We start from the raw sequence: 19,694 nt of genomic DNA, 5'->3' as shown, positions 1-19,694 counted from the left end.
TGGAATGCCCCTCCAGTCATCTAGCTAAGCAAATCTTTTACTCTTTGCCCTTCCATGTAAAACTTTTCTATATCTATAGGGGGGAACCCCAAATCTGTGGTTTCCCTTCATCTTTTGAATTTTGCCTAATGAATATGTAGTTAATCATCATAATTTAGATAGTATTCAAGCTATACTAAAAATATTTACAAAATACTATGGGATAGAACACAGAAGAGGAAATTATTATTTCTGGAGAATTCAGAGAATGTTTTATAAAGAAGGTAACATTTGTCTGGGTCTTGAAGTGTGTGTAGGAGTTTTTCAGGTGGGAAGGTTATGTTGGGCAGGGGGAGCAGTATACAGTTATGTGCCACATAATAAAATTTTGGTCAGTGACAGACTGCATATATGACGGTGGTCCCATAAGATTATAATGGGGCCGAGAAATTCCTATCTAGTGATATGGTAGTTACTGTAACCTAGTAGTAGTAGCACAACACAGTACTCACATGTTTGTGGTGATGCTGGTATAAACAAACCTATGAGCTGCCAATTATATAAAAGTATAGCAATACAATTATGTACAGCATATACTTATTAATAATCAACAATTTTACTGGTTTATATGTTTACAATAATTTTTATAGCAATTTTAGAGTGTACTCCTTTTGCCTATTTTTTTTTTAAAGTTAACTGTAAAACAGCCTCAGACACATCCTTCAGGAGGTATCCAGAAGAAGCCATTTTTATCATTGGCGATGGCAGCTCCGTGTGTGTTACTGCCTCTGAAGACCTTCCAGTGGGATAAGATGTGGAGGTAGAAGACAGTGATATTGATGATCCCAACCCTGTGTAGGCCTAGGCTAATGTGTGTGTTTGTGTCTTAGTTTTTAACAAAAAATTGGAAAAGTAAAAATAAAAATAAGAAATTTTAAAAATAGGAAAAAAGCTTATAGAGTAAGAATATAAAAAAGAAAGTATTTTTGTACAGCTGTACCATGTGCTTTAAGGTAAGTGTTGTTACAAATAGTCCAATAGTTAAAAAATATTAAGAGTTTATAAAGTAAGAAAGTTACAGTAAGCTAAGGTTAATTTATTATTGAAGAAAAAAATTTGTTTTTATAAGTTTAGTGTAGCCTAAGTGTACAGTGTTTATAAAATCAACAGTAGGGCACAGTCATGTCCTGGGCCTTCACATTCATTCCCCACTCATTCACTGACTCACCCAGGGCAACTTCCAGTCTTGCAAGCTCCATTCATGGTAAGTGCCCTGTATAAGTATACCATTTTTAATCTTTTATATCATACTTTTACTGTACCTTTTATATTTTAGACATGTTTAGATACACAAATACTTACCATTGTGTTACACTTGCCTACAGTATTCAGTACAGTAACACGCTGTACAGGTTTGTATCCTGGAAGCAATAGGCTACACCACATAGCCTAAGTGTGTAGTAGGCTATCCCATCCCAGTTTGTGTAAGTACAATCTATGAAGTTTGCACAATGAAGTCACCTAAGGAAGTATTTCTCAGACTGTATCTCTGTTGTTAAGCAGGACGTGACTATATATGAAAAGTTATGGCATCATGAAAGAACACAACATGTTTAGGGAATGTGGCTGAACTGTATGGTGTACATGTTCATTTGGTGGTGCTAGGACAAAAAGCCACCAATAAGATTGGTACAATCTGAAATGCAAAAGCCAAGCTCATGTGGTTCTTTAAGTATGCTGTGTACTAGCACGTTACCAGGTTGGTTTAGGCACTTGATAAATACTGTTTTGATGAGACATGAAACTAAAGGTAGCTGGCTCTTTGGTCAGGGGTGGGAAACTGTGAGTAATCCTTTAGGAACCATATTTATTCATTATTTATCAGGTACTCATTCAGCAAATATATACTGAGGCTGCTGCTTTCAGGGCAATGAGGGAAATATAAAGATATTTCTGCCCTGTTCGTGCAATGCATCTTCCCCAAATTAGGGTTTTATTTGTTTTTCTTTTAAGAAGCATTAATTCTATACCATTTTATTATACCTTATGCATGTTTGTTGCTAAAGGTCTGTGTACTTATTGCTGTCTCTGAAAGGTTCAGAACCATTTCAACCCACTCCACTAATTTCATGAGTTCTCAGTCTGCATTTTGAGGAGAACACAGGTGCTCAAATAGCTGGCATTTTTCTGTGTATTGTGCCTTTCTAGCTAGTATTTATAAGGTCAGGAAGGCGGAGCATGCAGTATTATAGATGTGAAAGGTGATTTGTACTGAACCTTTTAGGCCTAACATATCTTAGCTGCCATTCTTATAGTTTATGCAAAGAGAACATAGTTTAGCTGTAGCAAGGAAAAAGTGAATAATACTGAAAGCAAATTCAATTTTATTCTTAATGATTGTACTTCTGGTAATATGTCCTTTTACCTGTGTGTGGAAGGACATTCAAACCTATTCTTGAGGATTATTTTAAATTTATAATCCCATCCTTTTCCTCCCATTCTCATTTGTTGAGTAACCTGCCATGTGTGAACACTCTGCTGGGTATTGCGTTACACAGTAAACATTATGCTCCTTGTCCTCAGGGAGGGTACAACAGTTATCCACAACCCTGCTATGCCTTAGTTATACATATAAGCCTTAAAAAAGTACAGAAGCTAGATTCCCTGCCCTAGAGATTCTAACTCAGTGGTTCTAAAGTGGGTAGGTAAGATTACTGACAAGTTCATAGGAAAGTACAGTTCTCTGGAGTGGGGCTACAGGATAGTTTGTAAGCATAGGTAAGGAGCACCTAGCCTAGTCTTAGAAGGTCGGGGTTGGTGGAGGGATGGGGAGGGTATGGGTGCAGAGTGAAAGGCAAAAGCCTGTCTTGGATTTTTGGGAATAAAATGTGTAGCCTGCAAGAAGAAAGAACACGGGAAATTGGTAGTTTATTGTGGGGAGCCTAGAAGAGGAGGCAAGGAGAAGTGAGAGGTGAGACTGGAGAAGTAAGCAGGGATTCGCCATCCAGGGCAAGGAATGTGAATTTTATTCTGGAGACAATTGGAGTCAGAGAGCAATTGATGGGTTTTAAGTAGTGGAATGATATGATAAGATTTATTATGTTTTCATATAATCACCCGTGCTGCTCTGTGGAGAATGGCTTTGAGGAGATAAGAATAGAATTTGAAGACTTTTACAGAAGTCTAGGCAAGAAGTGACAGTGGCTTGAATCAAGATAGTGGCAGGGGAGAGGAAAAGAAGAGGACAATTTTAAGAAATATTTAGTTAGTAGCATATACTGAACTTGGCTAAAAGTAGATGTGTGTGTGTGTTGAGGGAGGTGGGAGACATGAATGTATCAAGACTAGGTTCTTAGCTTGGGGTGATGGGATGGATGGAGGTATGTTCACTAAGATGGGAACATGGGAAAACACAGAATTTGGCAGAGAAAGGGGATAAATTCAGTTTAAACCTACTGAGTTTGAGGTACAAGAAGTGCAGCTGTCAGGTGGACATTTGGGAGTAGGATCTGGGCTAAAGATAAAAGATTTGGGAGCCATTTGTATGTCAATAGTAAAAACTACGAGGGCGTGAGATGATTTAGTGTGTATAATAGAGGGAAGGTCTGGGATAGAACCCTTAGAAGCATTAACATTTCAGGAAAAGACGAGAAAAGGGGGAAGCATAGGAGACTGAGAATGAGTGGTAAAGGAAGGAGAAACATCAAGAGAGTGAGTTGTCACTTAAGTCAAGAGAACTTTTTGAGAAGGAAGGAGTGACGATGAACAGGGTTAAATGTCACAAAGAGGTCAGTAAGTAATTTCTGTTTGCTTTAACAAGCATGTTGTGTCAGAAGGAAGCACAGTTCCATGGTATGGAGAGAAGTGGGTTGAAGGGTGTGAAGTAAAATAATCATGAGTAGGCAATGGTTTCAAGAAGTGTGAGAAAGCAGTAGGATGGATGGTGGTAACTGGAGGTGAACAGGTGGAAGAATTGTTGAGATGGGGGAATTTCATCATGCTGTTCATTCCTTCCTGGAGTTATCATTCATTAAAAGCTCTCTATGAGCCAGATTCTCTGCTGTATGCTGAGAATAGAGTCCAGTCTTCATGGATCCTAATTCTAGTGGAATAGCTACTTAGTAAATGTCTGCTCTCCAATGTTTACTGCAGCACTATTTACAATAGCCAAGATATGGAATCAACCTAAGAGTCCATCAACAGATGAATAGATAAAGAAATTGTGGTACATATATACAATGGAATATTATATAGCCACAAAAGAATGAAATCTTGCCATTTGCAACAACATGGAAGGAATTGGAGAACATTATGTTAAGTGAAATAAGCCAAGCACAGAAAGACAAATGTTACATGTTCTCACTCATGCATATGGGAGCTAAATATTAAAACAATTGATCTCGTGGAGACAGAGAGTAGAGTGATGGTTACCAGAGGCTGGGAGGGTAGGGGGGGAAGAGGGATAAAGTGGGGATGGTTAATGGGTGCAAAAATATAGTTAGAATGAACGATATTTGATAGCACAACAAAATGACTTTAATCAACAATGAGTTAGGGTCTACTTTAAAATAACTAAAAGAGTGGAGTTGAAAAGTTTCTAACATGAAGAAATGATACATGCCTAAGGTGATGGATACCCAATTACTATGGTTTGATTAATTCACATTGTATGCCTGTATCAAAACAGCACATGTACTCTATAAATATATACAACTATTATGTACCCATAATAATTAAAAGTAAAAATTAAGGTTAATAAATGAATAGCAAGCAAATAAAAATAATTAGAAGGGATATGAAGGAAATAAGCAACATACTATGGCAAGAATAACAACGAGGCCCTCCTTGAGATTGTGTGGTCAGGAAAGTCCTTTTTGAGGATGTGTCTTTTTAAATTGAGATCTGAAGGATGTGAAGGAGACAGGGTTTAAAGCACCTTGGAAAGAATATTTCATGCAAAGAGAGCATCAGGTACATTGGTCCTGGGGTGGGAAGGAGCTTGAGGTGTTCTATGAACCAGCAGGAATGGGTTTTGGTGGCTACAATGAGGTGAACTTGGGGAGAACAGGATTAAATGGTAGGCAACTATGGGAGAGTAGGCAACTATGAGACCAGTTGGGTCATGTATGCCATGGTATTAGTTTGTGTTTTAATCAAGAATAATGGGGCCGGGTGTGGTGGCTCATGCCTATACTCCTAGCACTCTGGGAGGCTGAGGTGGAAGGATTGCTTGAGGTCAGGAGTTCAAGATCAGCCTGAGCAAGAGTGAGACCCCATCTCTACTAAAAATAAAAAAAAAGAAACTAGCCAGACAACTAAAAATAGAAAAAATTAGATGGGCATGGTGGTGCACACCTGTAGTCCCAGCTACTCAGGAGGCTAAGGCAGGAGGATCGCTTGAGCCCAGGAGTTTGGGGTTGCTATGAGCTAGGCTAACTCCACGGCACTCTACCCTGTACAACAGAGAAGACTGTGTCTCAAGAAAAAAAAAAAAAAAAGAATAACAGGAAGCCATTGGAAGATTTTAAGCACAGTGACACAGTCTGATTTAGGTTTTAAGAAAGTCACAATGGCTGTGTGGAGAATGGATTATGAATGGAGGTGGGGCAACAATAGAAGCAGGTTGATCAGTTAGTGGCTGCCTGGATTAGACTGGTGGCAATGGAGATCACCTGAGAAGAGAATGCAGGATTAAGCCCTGAGGAATGCCAGCACTTAGAGGTCAAACAGAGGAGACAGAGCTTGCAAAGAAAATTGAGAATGCAGGTAATGAGGTAGGAGGAAACTCAGGAGAAGGTAGTATCATGGAAGCAGAGAAAGAGGTGTTTTGGGAATGAAAGGAGTAAGTAACTCTGTTGAATGATTCTAATAGGGTCATAAATGTGTCTATGGATTTGGCATCACCTAGATTAATAGTTACTATTGCAAAAGGATCTTCAGTGTTGGGGGATACAGAAGTGAGAGGAAGTGAGGAATTGATGCTGTACCAATAGCACTGGTGTAGATCTAATTCATTCTTTTAAGGGCTGTATGATGGTTCATGAATGGTTCTGCCATAATTTATTCAGCTTTTCACTATTGATGAGCATTTACTTTGTCTTCATTTTTGTCACTGAAAAGAATGCTGTAATAAACATTCTTATCTCTGTTTCTCTGTGTCTGTCTCTCTCTATCCATCTTTATGCATTGGTGAATTTATTTATATTGGATAGGTTCTAAGATTTGGCTTACTGGGTTGAAGGATATACATATTTTATGTAATTTTAACTGATATTGTTAATTACTTTCCCAAAAGGCTGTAACAATTCACATTTTCACCAGCAGTTATGAGAGATTGATGATACAGGAGAAAGGGGATCTAACTAAAGGTGCAAAGTCCTTGAATAGGCAAGAAGAGATGTGGTCTAAAGTTCATGTGGAGGGATTGAACTTTAATAGGGAAAGGGAAGAAGGAGAAGATTTTAGATGCCCGTAATTTTGTAAATATGGAGGTGGTAACATGAAGAAGTTCTGTAGTCTCAGTGAAATAAGATATGAAATCATCAGTTGAAAAAGGAAGACTTGGAAGGCTCAAAGTATAAACTGGTTCCTAGAAAGTAGGAAAGGGAGCATAGTAGGATTGCTGGGCAGTGCTAAATTTGAAGTGAAGCCTGATCGTGTGGTTTTTCTCTAGCTGCATGCAGTTACTGGAGCTTGTGCCCAGAAAAGGTAGCTACTTGGGGTCATCTAGGGCTAGAGTTTGCCAAGCAAGGATGATAGAGAGAGGACAGGTAAATGAGGGTACTCTGCAAGACAATTATTATACATAGACCATAGAATCTAAGCTGAACAGAGGATGGAAGTGAGGACAAAAAGGGGTTGTGAGACTGTGGTGGGATCACTGGATTAGAAGTTTCAATGAAGGAGAAGAATTTTTAGCAGTGAGGGTACTAAAGCAAATCAATGGGAAAGATGTTAGAGCATGCAATGTTTGGATTTGGAATTTTGGCAGGGCTATGATTTCTCTTGGCTAAGGCAAGGAGTTGCCTATGGATTTGGGTCACTTCATAAGTTGAAAATATTGGGTCACCAAGGTTTAGTGGAAGAGTCCCTGGAGATGATGATACCAAGAGCCTGGAATGCCAAGATATTGTTTGCATAGTATACATTATTGTTGATACATGATGACAGGAGCGAGAGTGGAAGAGAAGTAAGCCAGAGGTATAAGTTTTCAGTTTGGTGGAATGATGGAATGAGTGTGAAGATGGTAGGTAATGGTGACAGGAGTGAGTGGGGTGTGAGCTTTGAAAGGACAAGGAGAATTGCAGGCAGAGGGGGAAGAAGTGGTTGGGAGTAGTCATGGGGAAAAAGCACAGTTGTCTCCCCTGTCTCCTGGGCTTGGGATTTATGGGGCACTGAGAAAAAAATAGTCACTTCTTGAGGGAGCTGCTAGGTATGTGTGTTTAAATGCTGGTGATAAGAAATCAGGAGAGAGAGGATGGGGAGGGAGGGGTTGGAGAGCAGAAGTCCCTGAGAAGGGAGAATAGATAGATGGGCCATAGAGTCTTGGTGGAGAGATTAGCCTTGGACTTCTGGAGCAGAAGGGGCAGGGCACAGGGCCAATGGGAGTTGGATGGCAAGAAGCCCTCTTTCTTCTCCACAAAAGGCAGCTAGAACAGCTATGATAGGAAGGCCATAGGAGACTAGGTTTGAGAAGTGAGAGGAATGGAGGAGGTTTGACATGGCACCTGTGGAGAATGAAGACTAGAAGTAACACGTAGAAACAGCATCAGGAAATGATAGGGGCTCAGCTGAGATTGGAGACTGTGAGTTAGGCGTAAACTTCTTACTTCCCTCCCTTTTCATTACATATGTAATGTCTGTTTTCCCCTGTTCTCACCAGACTGGATTAATTGCTTTCTCACCTGTTTCCATAGTATTGATCACCTACTTTTATATTACTTACCACATGTGTTACAGTGATTTACCTGTTTTCCCTTTGAGAGTGTGAGCTCTTGGATAGTAAGGCTTATTCATCCTCTCTTCATGATCATCTAGAATAATGATGGGAATATAACAGGCACTCAGTTAATGTTCATTGAATTGAATCGAATTGCACAAGTATGGTCATTTTATTTTTCTAATAGTTCTTTTCCTTCATGAATCTGATGCCATATATTCTAAACAGCTTATTAGTTTTTGTGGGCAATGTGTGCTCATTAAGGATAAGCTGTCCTATTTCCATGCTATGCAAGAGCAAGACCAGAGCAGAAGGTTAAGATATCCCACTCATCTCTACAGGTTTGGTATTAATGTATTTGCCTTGGGGATTTCTGTCAGCAGAATGTCTGTTTGCCTGGTTAATGACCTTACACATGATCATAAGGACATTCTTTGAGAATATGGTGAACGGCCATATTCCTCTGCGCCCTTTTCTCTCATTGTTCTGTTCCTTGGGAGCAGATGATACTGGGCTATGTGATTTGAAAGCTGAAGGAGGCTGAACATGAAAGAGAGGGCTTTTTTTGTAAAAAAAAAAAAAAAAAAAAAAAGAATACAACAAGCAAAATTAAAAAGTCACCTCACTTCTAAAATGTTGGAAATACTATACTCACATGAAGACCATACAACCATGGAAAAAATATTAATTTGTCCATTAACATGCTCATATTATTTTGTGGGTAGTAAAATTGAAGGTACTTTAAGGATTATTCATATTCCATGTCAGTAGCCAAAGCTCTGGAAGGAGAGAGGCTTCCTTAGTTTCCCTCTAACACAGAATTATCGAACCCCGTGTTAGAAGGGACCATGAGAGCAGCTGGTCTGGCCACCTAAGCCAACATCTGAATCCCCCTTTCAACATCCCGCTCAGGTAGGTGTGCAGCATCTGCTTGTGTATCTCTAGGGATCAGCAGAGTTCCTGAGAACAGAAACCAAGTTCTGCATTGACACTAGAACACTGCAGGTTGCTATCTCTGTAACGGTAGTTCTCAAACTTTTGTTCCCAGGAGCCCTTTAAACTCTTGAAAATTATTGAGGACCCCACAGAGCTTTTGTTTATGCATATATCTCTATCAGTATTTATTTATTAATTAACTTAAAATATAATAATAAACCTATCACATGTCAATATAAATAATATTTTTAATGAAAAATAACTATTTCCCAAAAGAAAATAAATTTAGTGAGGAGAGTGGCCTTGTAAAATCTCCTTAATGTCTGGTACAATAAATAGAAGCCAGCCGGATTCTCATATCTGTTACTCATTCTATCTGTTGTGATATCACAGGTAAAGAAACCTATAGAAAACTCACATATAATACGTGGGAGGCAAATAACTTCTTAGAATTAAGAAGTTTTAACCTTATAGACCTCCCAGAAAGGTCCCAGGGACTCTCGGGAGTCCCCAGACCACACTTTGAGAACTGCTGCTCTCTTGTACACCAAAGGATGGGATGAATTGGTGATGTAAATTGGTAGGGACTGCAGTGAAATAAAATAGATGCAAAAGGGACCAGGAAAAATATACTCACACCTGTGGTCAACAGGAATTGAGTGCCTACCATGTGCCCAAGTGCAAAGGCCTAAAAGTACAGGTTGAGTGTCTCTTATTCAGAATACTTAGGACCAGAAGTGTTTCTGATTTGGGACTTTTTTGGATTTTGCAATATTTGCATTATAATTCTCGGTTGAGCATCCTTAATCTGAAAATGTGAAATCCAAAATGCTCCATTGAGCGTTTCCTTTGAGCATCATGTCAGCACTCAAAAAGTTTCAGCTTTAGGAGCATTTCAGATTTTGGATTTTTAGATTAGGGATATTCAACCTGTGCTAGACCTATATCAGTTGTTCCCTATCTTCTTCAATTTGAAGACTCATTTTGGCATCAAAAAATATTTCAGGACTATGAATGAACTCTTTTTACTTATAGCATCCATCAATTAGTGGATCCACTAATTGATGGATGCTATAAGTAAAAGTAAAAAAAAGCTACTGTGAATTTAGTTCTGGTTTTAATAAATTTCTACCTTATTCATCACAGCAGTATCTGTGGACATTAAAAAACAAATACTGTGTCTACATTTTATACATTGTACATTTGGCCTGCAGGCAGCACTTAGTGCCCATGGGGATTTGCAGAACCCTTACAAGTAACTCTGTGTCTGGCCTGTGTAACTGCCCTGCCAGCTATGATTCACAGGCCGGGAGCTGAAGTCATTCATCAGTGCTTATCACCAGCATTGAAGATGTTTTGAGTGATGACTTTGTTTGGAGGTTGTTTTTAACCATTCAGACTTTTGATGCTTTCAATTAAGATGGCCAGGTATTGTAAAGAAAAGCCAAAGATGCTTCCAGGGCTTCTGGCTCTCTTCACTTGCCCTTCTCTTTCTAAGAGCAATGGACGGACACTTGCAGATCAAGCACTTTCGCCTGCCCTGTGAAATGTTGCTAAGAGTTAATGGAAGAGAATTGGGTTGAGAGAGTTAATACTGAGTGAGAGAAAAGTGGAAGTGTGGTAATAGTGCAAGGGGAGGAGTGAGAAATTAAATGGTATCTTTTTAGAAGTCTGCCTTATTGCAGTCTGCATTGCTCCTTGGGGATTTTTCTACTGAGTACAAGAAAATCAGCAAGCACTTCTTGAAAAACCCAGATGAAATTACTGCCATAAATTTTTATTTTTTTTCATGGTATAAAACCCTTAATTTAGATGGGGAGGGTTTATTACCAGTGTTTTCTTGGCATGGCTGAGTTCAATTAATTTCAGATGACAAGCTCCAGGTCCCCTCCCCCCCTCCCCACTACCTTCCCCCTGCCCCAAGTATGTGGAAAGTACAATTTGTTATTGGTTTGCCTTTGGCTCAGGAGACCTCATTAAGGGCCTGAGAAAGAGATTCTCTCTCTCTCTCTCTCTCTCTCTCTCTCTCTCTCTCTCTCTCTCTCTCTCTCTCTCTGACACCTTTCTGTTTTCAGCTGGATTTAGACCATTTGCATTGTCACATGGAAAGTATGAGTGGTATATATGGGGGGAAGCTTAGCAGACAAAAGTGGTCTTGTTTATACCTTTTAAATATTGATGTGAAATGACTGTTAAGAAATTGTTACCAATTTCTGTGTTCAACTAAGATATAGAACTCAGCTTAAGATGAGGTCTCTGAAAAGAATGTGGGCACATTTGGACAGGAAAACTTATTTAGCTGCTCTCACAGTTCATATGTAACATACCTGATTGTTTGAAAGCGGGAACAAGATGTCAACAGCATATCGTATTTATTCACATTCTTAGGACATTGCATACTGCACCTTCAAGTTCTTGTTCCTATCAGAATACTGTGACCATATCTTGCAAACGAGGGGAATAATCTATGGTGTTTTGTTTTGTTTTTCTCTGCATGGTAATATAGAATCTATTGTAGTGTGAATAAAAGGAGTCACCAGAGATTCATTATTGGTTGTGAAGTATACTGTCTATGTCTTTCTGCATGTGATTCTTTATTTTACTTACAAAGCAGATATAAAAATTAGAATTGAGGTGATAGAGAATACATATTGCATAAATAAGCAATTTAAACAAAAGTTTTACCATTATAACAAATAAATACCCTGTTTTAGAGGTTGGAGATTAGAATCCTGTTACATTAAATGCTTGACAATTAATTAGCTATTGTCTATAAAGTTCCCAAGAAGACAAGTTACTTAAATACTATTATTAGGAGTAGCTGGATTAGTAATAATAATGTTCAAGTGCCATTGGCAACAATGAAGAGATTTTAAAAATAAATGCGTGTGATCAGAGCCCAAGTGATTTGTGTGCTGAATGCAGAGCGGGCGGTCCCTGTGCGCAGTGTTTTCTGAGACTGCCATGCGGAATGTGCAGTCCTTGGCACACTGTTCTGAGGAGGATGAGACAAAAGTGCTTAATTTGTTAATATTTTTTCTCTGTTTTTTGTGTATTGCTTAACCTCTTGTCAAAATAGTGTTCACTTAGCAAAATTAAAGAGAAAATAAGAAAGCTGATTGAAAAGAGGCTTGACAAAAGACCATGTATAAAATATGTACCTCTGGCAGTTGCTGACAGGCATTGTTTAGACTCCAAATATGTTAGATCATTCATTAGTGTGTTTTTTTTTAAAGGTACATAATTGATATGGATAAAAATGTGTGGGGATTTAACTTGATTGTACAGGTTTTTGTTCTGTGGAATTTATATCCGCAGGGCTCCATTTGTTTTGGATGTGATTTTGTGAGAAAATCAACTTGGAACTGAGAACTGGCCTCATGTCAGTAGTTGGGGCTGGGAGGGGGGAATACCAAAGTAGAGGATACACATAAATCCTTTTTATGGAGAGTGAAGCTTACAAGAGGAATGGTATGGGCCTTCTTGATTTTTAGATCAAATAATTTTAAAATTGGATGCTGTGCAGAAGCAGTGGTGATCGTCAGATATCTCATGCAGCCCCTCATGTTACCCAGCCCTGTTGCTGCTGGGTTGGGGCTACGGCACTTGCTCCACCCGTGGCTGTGAGTGCAGGGGAGGTAGGCACTGCTGGGCCAGGGCATTTAAAAGCCAGTGCGCCCCTCCCAAACCCTCTGCCTTACCTCCTGCTTTGTATGTTTTTAGTACTAGATAAAAGAAAAAAATATAATAGAACATACAAATTTCGAAATAAGTATATGCCTCTAAATAATGAAAGAAATTTAGCTTATGTTATATATAGCTATTTAGTGCAGTCTGCTGCTTAGAAGTATGCATAGCGTTCCCCTGTCCGTGAACATGGAATGTGGACAACAGGCTCTAGTTCTGGTGGTGTTCATGTGAGTCCTGGGAAAACCTCGTGGAAAAGCTGGGATGGGTTGGATTTGGTTTTAGATATTACAGATAGGTGCCTCAGGCAGCCAAATTTATACTGTAAACCACTTTTATAAATAATCAGATTTCTGTCTCTGATAATTTGTTGGGAATTACTTGAATGTGGATCTTGCTAGAGATTTTTATTAATGTGAAAATAACTTTTTAGTTAGTGTTTCCATAACAATAAGGTTCATACAAAGCAGTCTTGAGACCAAGGGGCACCTCAGCCTTAAATCCACTTGTTTTCAGCATATCTAACACATGTTATTCTTACTGATACCTTTCTATAAACTTGGCTGTTGCTACCTCGGTTGGTTGCTTGCAGTTTAACTCTAGCCTAGCTTGTTTAATTAAGACTTAAAATCATACTTTCAGGCCTGCTTGGGACTTGAGAGAATCGCCAGATCTTAAGCTTTTGCTTGCTGTAATGGTTGCTCAGTGTTTGTTGGAATTTTGTAGCAACAAGGTTTGGAAATTCTCTAGTAAACAATGACTTTCATTGTTAATAGGTCTAGTCATCTGGATGGACATTAGTTCTTTCTTGCTAAATATTCTTTACAGTTTTCTTCTCCCTTCTTTCTTGCTTTCTTCTTTTCTCCCCACTTCTTCCCTTCCCTCCCCTCTCCTTCTTGTCCTTCCCTCCCCCTCTCCCTCCCTCCCTCCCTCCCTCCATATAATAAAATGGTAAATTTGAAGAAAGGGACTCCATACTGTTGCCTTGTGTAGGGTCTAAGAATCCTGATCATTTTGAAGAGCCAGCCAGTTCTAATGTTATACTTAGGAAACATCTTACTGAATGTGTAGCATCTTTTGTGATGTGTGAAATGAGAGAGAATGCAGTTTGAGGGGAAAAAACATATTCTTGGGACCTACATTAGAGAATATAAATCACAGATCAGTATAAAGTTCAGGTAATACTTTATCCAGCCACTGTGTGTGGTAGCAATGGGAGGTGCAGAAGTTCCCTCCATGTGTACATTTTGAGAAATACAGTGTTTTTATTTGGTACAGTTGCATATTCATTTCTAACAGACTGCATCCTAAAAGAATTGGACTTTTATAGATTCTATGAATATTCAGAGAGTCACCAAAACCAGTTTTGTCCTTTACCTTATGTATCTAGACCCATCTGTCATTTGCTTCTAGATGGTCCTAGTTCTGTACTATGGCATTTGCCTTTTGAGAAAAAGGTGTATGCTGTGTTGATGAGGGGGCATGCTAGTGCCTTTGCTGCCCTGTTTGAAAGTTTTCACTCCCAGGGTGGATCTTGGCGGAAGAGAGAATGTGTGTGTGGGGGTGGGGTGGGGTGGGGTGGGAGAGGCCCTGCCTAGATTGGGATGTGGCATCAGCTCTCTTAAGCTTTTAGGGCATTGTTTTGGACACTGATGCAGCAAGGGGAGGCGTGATGGCTCTGGCCACTAGTAAGTCATCAGGGTACTTGGCAAGCTGGCAAAAGCTAGAACTCTTACCCATTTGCATTTTAATTGGAATGACCATTAGCTGAAAGCTGGAATTTTTAAAGTTGTCCCATGGGTCCTTTCTCCCTTTACCCTCTCATTTTCCTGAAGCTGATTTGTATCTTTAAAAAAAAATGTTTCTCAACATTTTAAAACTAATGCATGCCCCTTTTGGTAAACTTAGAAATCTTACATTTCCTTTAATGTTATTTAAAACATCAATTAAAAAGTAAAATTATAACAAAAGAATTAAGGCAATTACAGTCTTAGAAGGATGCCCTTTCTTTCCTTCAGTCACATGAGATCAATGTGGAAGTGGGGCTGGCTGGCTTGCCATGAGCGTTTCTCCTGTTCTTGCTAGTGACAGAGCACAGCGCGGGTCACTTTCACATCGAGCCTGTTCAGCTGCTTTGTTTTCATGGTCACAGAGGGCAGAGAGCCTGCTTTGCAAATATAGTATATTTTATTATAATTTTGAAAATGCTTTTTCAGACTACACACGTGCCAGTCTTTCCGCCCCCCCCAAATTTTGGTGCAACTCCCATACCATCTCCCACCACCTCGCTGCTTTAAATGCTTAAATATGAAGAGAGAAACAGATGAAAGTAATTAAGATGGGGTAAGTAAGACATTCTTATGAATAAGCACATCCCTGTCTCTCTGCCACCATCCCCTTGGGGCTGTGTTATTGCTCTTCCTCTTCACTGTCTTAACCCCTCCAGGTCTACCCGCATGGTCAGCTGGGCCCTATCCTCCAGTCTTACTTCCACAAGAGCAAGCCAGCGTCATCAGTTCTCATCACAGTAATAATTCTGCTCTGTAGAAACCTGTGGGGCCTTAAGTACTAGGATAGCGTTTGGAAAGGCAACGAGTAACGCATGAAACGTGTAACAAATGTTAATTCTGTTCCTTTTCCTCCTCTTCCCAGGATTCAGTGTTTTTGCTTCCAGAATCATCTTTGGGTCTTCTAGTATATGATAGTAAAGAAGGACAGGCTTTTCATAAGTGAAATTCTGAGTGGGTTTTATTGATTCATCCATGTGTCTCCATATTTGCTAACTGGTTCCAGTTCTCCTTGTGGTGAGAATAGGTCTTCTGCATTCTTTCATTGATAAGAATGGAGAGAGAAGAAAACTAACATTCTTTGAAGATCTCCTATGTAAGTTTTTTCTAGGCACTGGGGCCGAGTACTTCACTTGCATCATTACAGTGAATCCTCACAACATTCCCATGAGAACGATACCTCCCATTTCATATTTGAAGACTGAGCACAGTGATGTCATTGGCCTAACTTGGTCTGTAGTGGTGGAGTCAAGAGTCAAGGCCAAAGCCATTGTTCTTTACATTATACAGAGTTGTTCTGTTGGTTCCAGTGAAAGGAGTGATCCTTTCAAACATGTTCAAACTTTTCTGTTCTTTGGGTTGGCAGAAGAGGAAAATGAAAAAAACCATAATCATTATTATTCTTTTGAAAATAAACTACCTCATTCTACCTAGTAACTCTTTGATACAGGTTCTGGGGCAATGCTTTTATACCTTGCAGTTTTTATTTAGTAGAAAACCAAGAATATTATAACCAATTTGCTCTATTTTAGTTGTTATAGATAGAATTATGATCCTGTTTCATATGAGAAATCAATGTATTTTCAAGAATAGAATTATCATAGATTGGCCTAAGGGAGCTTTTCTGGTAACCTGTAAAGGTAGCCGAAGGTGGTTATCTTTTCCTACCTCCTCAGAAAAATATTTGCAGCTCTTAACTTTCGAGCTAATAGGAATTGTAATGATGAAAAAACAATGTGCATACAACAAATCTTTTATACTGTTATTTAAAAACTGAAATGTTCACATATAGAAAAAAAATGAGTAAAAGATATTTCTATAAGTTTGAAGTTTCCATCTGTGCTCATAATGATGTATAACAGGCAAAATAGAGTTCTATAATTTTTATAATCTCACTCTACAGTTTCCATTTTAACACCTAAGAATTAGTTATTACTGCACTAGTGCTGGCAGCCCAGCCATTATCCTGGGCTTATAGAGAATTCACTCATCAGGCCGGGCAGTTGTTCACTCGTGTAATCCCTGAGGATTGCATGAGCTCAGGAGTTTGAGACCAGCCCGAAAGAAAGCGACCCCGCCTCTACTACAAAAAAAGAAAGAAAGAAAAGAAAGAAGGAAAGTGGAAAAATTAGCCGGGTGTCATGGTGTGCTGTAGTCCCAGCTACTCAAGAGGCTAAGGTAAGAGGATCGCCTGAGCCCAGGAGTTTGAGGTTGCAATGAGCTATAATGATGCCACTGCACTGTAGCTGGGACAACAGAGTGAGATTCTGTCTCAAAAAAAAGAATTCACTCATCAATGCAAATGTGTATGTCCATGTAAGATTTGGTTTTGTTTTGCTTTGCTTCAATTTCTTTTTTACTCTCCAGAACATTTTTGAGGAGGAAGAAATCAGATTTGAATAAAAAAATTTAAATTTGGTGAGGGAAGTTTGGCAATGGAAAGATGGTCTGATATTAAAATGATGTGCTGAGATAAATATTGTGTTGTATGAGTTACCACCATTCAGTATGAAAAGATTCGCTATTGAACTTTGTCCTTTGGAAATGGCATTTTGAACCTTTGGCCACTGGAGGGCGCTGTGCTACTGCAAACCACTTATTCAAGTCAGAAGTTACCAAATCTATTTTTTCCTTCTCACTAAAAAGATAAAGGATTTATATTCTTGTAATGCCGAATCAGTTCATACTTAACATGCAGCCTTTAGCTGTGGAAACTTGTTTGAATGACAGTAATGGCTTCATTTCAAGTTATTTAAATGTTTAATGCTGTGTAATTTACTCAAATGTGTGTAATCCTTTATTTAACTAGATGAAAATAATATACTGTTACCATTGTTTTTAGCATTAATTAATGTGACTAATTAAAGTTAAAAACACTAAAACCAATTTCCCTGTTTTGTTGCCTGATCAGACTATGGAGTGTTTCCCTGTGACCCAGGCTGGTTTTGGTTCAATGCTCGTCTCCCCTCAGCCCTGCTCTGTCCCTACCGCACCCCAAACCCCTCTATTTTTGTAGTTAATTTTATTTCAGTGTACAGACAGCTAGTCATGTTAGCAAAACTGATTAACTGTAGATCCTTTTCATCTTAAAACTTGTCTTTACAATGATAGGAACTTCCTAACATTATTTTGTTATTCCAGAATGAATGTAGCAATGGTTACAATCACTAAATTACCATCAGCACTTAAAAAGAGAGAGAAAAGACAGAAGCACATGCTGACATCATTAGTCCTGGCCGATGTGAGATGAGTGAGAACTCATTTTCAGCAGGAAAAGGTAGAACCTCAGTATTCCTGCCTGAAGACCCTGTCAGCACAGCTATTGCTGCCATTGACTCTCAATAACAAGGAAAAACAAAACCAAAAGCCCCTACAGTTTTCAAAGCTTTAGTCTGGTCTTGGCAATCAGATAAGCATAAGTCAAAAGCAGGTAACACATTTCTGGCCGCCTGCTTGTACCACTGTGATGTGTTATATTAAAACTGCTCATTGCAGTTCTCTGTTTGTAGGCATAAATAATTCTTTCTCATTAAACATTGCTCCTCCGGGGTGCTGCAGAAAAGAACATTTTTACCCATTGTAATTGTTGACAAATATCCTTTATTCAAAGTAATTGGTAGGTTATAGCATGTTTCCTTATTCTAAACTCTATGGAATTTTTGTTTATAACCTGGACAGTTTCTTTTTTTTGCCTTAAATAACATTGAATGGATAATTTTTAAAGGGCTAAAAATGCAGAAGTATCTCATTATTTTTAGGTTAAATTCTAGATTAGAATTGTTGTATAGGTTTAGTAGTTTTTATTATCATATAATCTTTAGATGCAGTGGCACTATTTTGTGAATAAAATCTTAAAAGAGTACATTTAATTTCTTGAACAATCTTAGTATTATTTAGCACATTAACTCTAGTTTTTTATCAACAGTTTTTTAAAAGAATTTATATTTGTGCCACATCATAACTTTGCTTAACATAATAATAAACATTTTATACACACACACACAATAGTTCTCTCAGTTGGGTAAAACAAATAATTAAAACAAAAAAATGCTTATTAAACATATGCCATATAGCACTTTAGGAGATGTGGCTATGAAATTCATGAATGAGAGAGTGTCTCAGATGGTTTATTTTTCTCTTTTAAATTCACAAATAACACAAATGCTCAGAACTTTAATAAGAGTCCTTTCTTCCATTTGATCCTTACAAATACTGTATTAGGTGGTAGGTATAAATATTATCCCCATTTTATACTGAAGAAAATGGAGGCATAGGAAGATTAAAATTGCTTTCCCAAGATCATGGAAATAGCACACAGTAAAGCTGGACCTGAACTCTAGTTCCCTGCTCCTAGTAAGTGCTCTTTCTTCTATATCCTCGTCCTTTAAAAATTCAGGGTGCATTTTTCATCAGAAGCTCTGAAAAAAAGAATAAAAAACATTCAGGGTACAGCCCTGAAGGGGCGATGTTGAACCCTGAATGGAGGCTGTGAGCCAAGAACCCGGGAGTGGGAAGGCTGACCTTTGTTTCCCTGTGTGTTGCAGACCGACTTGGGCTGTTTCTGTGTGCCCATTTATTTCCTCATCTCTAAAATGGGGTCTGAGTAGTCTTTTTCCAGTTGTACCACAGAGTAAACAATAATAGAGTTTTAATGTATTGAGAAATTTGGGCCTGGGTGTAAAAGCTATTTGCAGTGTAGTTTTTACCTTTTGTGTTTTTTGAAAGGGGAAATTAGCTCTTTTCTTTTTCTTTGTGTGAAAGACAGTCAACAAGCTTGAGAAAGAAAGTATTGGAAATAAACACATAGATGAGGCATCCTCAATCATAGAAACACAAGGAGGTATTACTTTAATTATTCTTAATATACCCTGTTGGGCCAAGAGGAGGACTTAGGATTTCTTTTTCTTCCTTCATTGCCTCCTGTGTTTGTAGTTTCTTCTCACATGAGAATGAGATTTTTAAAAATATGTATATATTTATTGGTGTGTGATAATAGGCTGATTTCTTTAACAGATGCAATGTTATCAGTGTTTGACTGCTAAGATTAAATTAAGTCATAAATTAGGACATAACATTTCCTAAAGACATTTTATGTTTTAATCAGTGCTAAGATAGAAAAGATAAATAACTACTAAAGTAGCAATAAAGTGAAGAAAGTGAACAGGTGTTATTACTTAATATTATGCAAGAAAAAATAATTACTTGTTAAATACACATAAATAAATACGAGTTAGGATGACAGGTATTGGCTTTAGCTCACTGATGTGATTTCTCATGATCCTGTGTAATCTGGACTCAGGACTTTGTTGGCGGCACCCAAAACACAATGCTGCTATTTGTGTCACTGACACTTTGTCTTTCTTGCC

The 19,694-nt window shown here is 38.4% G+C and overlaps 1 protein-coding gene across 2 annotated transcripts in view; it reads left to right on the top strand.

Moving 5' to 3' along the window:
• BTBD9 (BTB domain containing 9) overlaps nucleotides 1-19,694 on the top strand; it is a 386,230-nt gene that overhangs the window by 100,701 nt on the left and 265,835 nt on the right. The window lies entirely within an intron of this gene.

Source organism: Lemur catta, chromosome 2 (genome assembly GCF_020740605.2).
Source record: "Lemur catta isolate mLemCat1 chromosome 2, mLemCat1.pri, whole genome shotgun sequence".
NCBI classification, from domain to species: Eukaryota; Metazoa; Chordata; class Mammalia; order Primates; family Lemuridae; genus Lemur; species Lemur catta.
The sequence above is the reverse complement of the archived record's forward strand: the minus strand, read 5'-3'. Positions and strand labels throughout refer to the sequence as shown.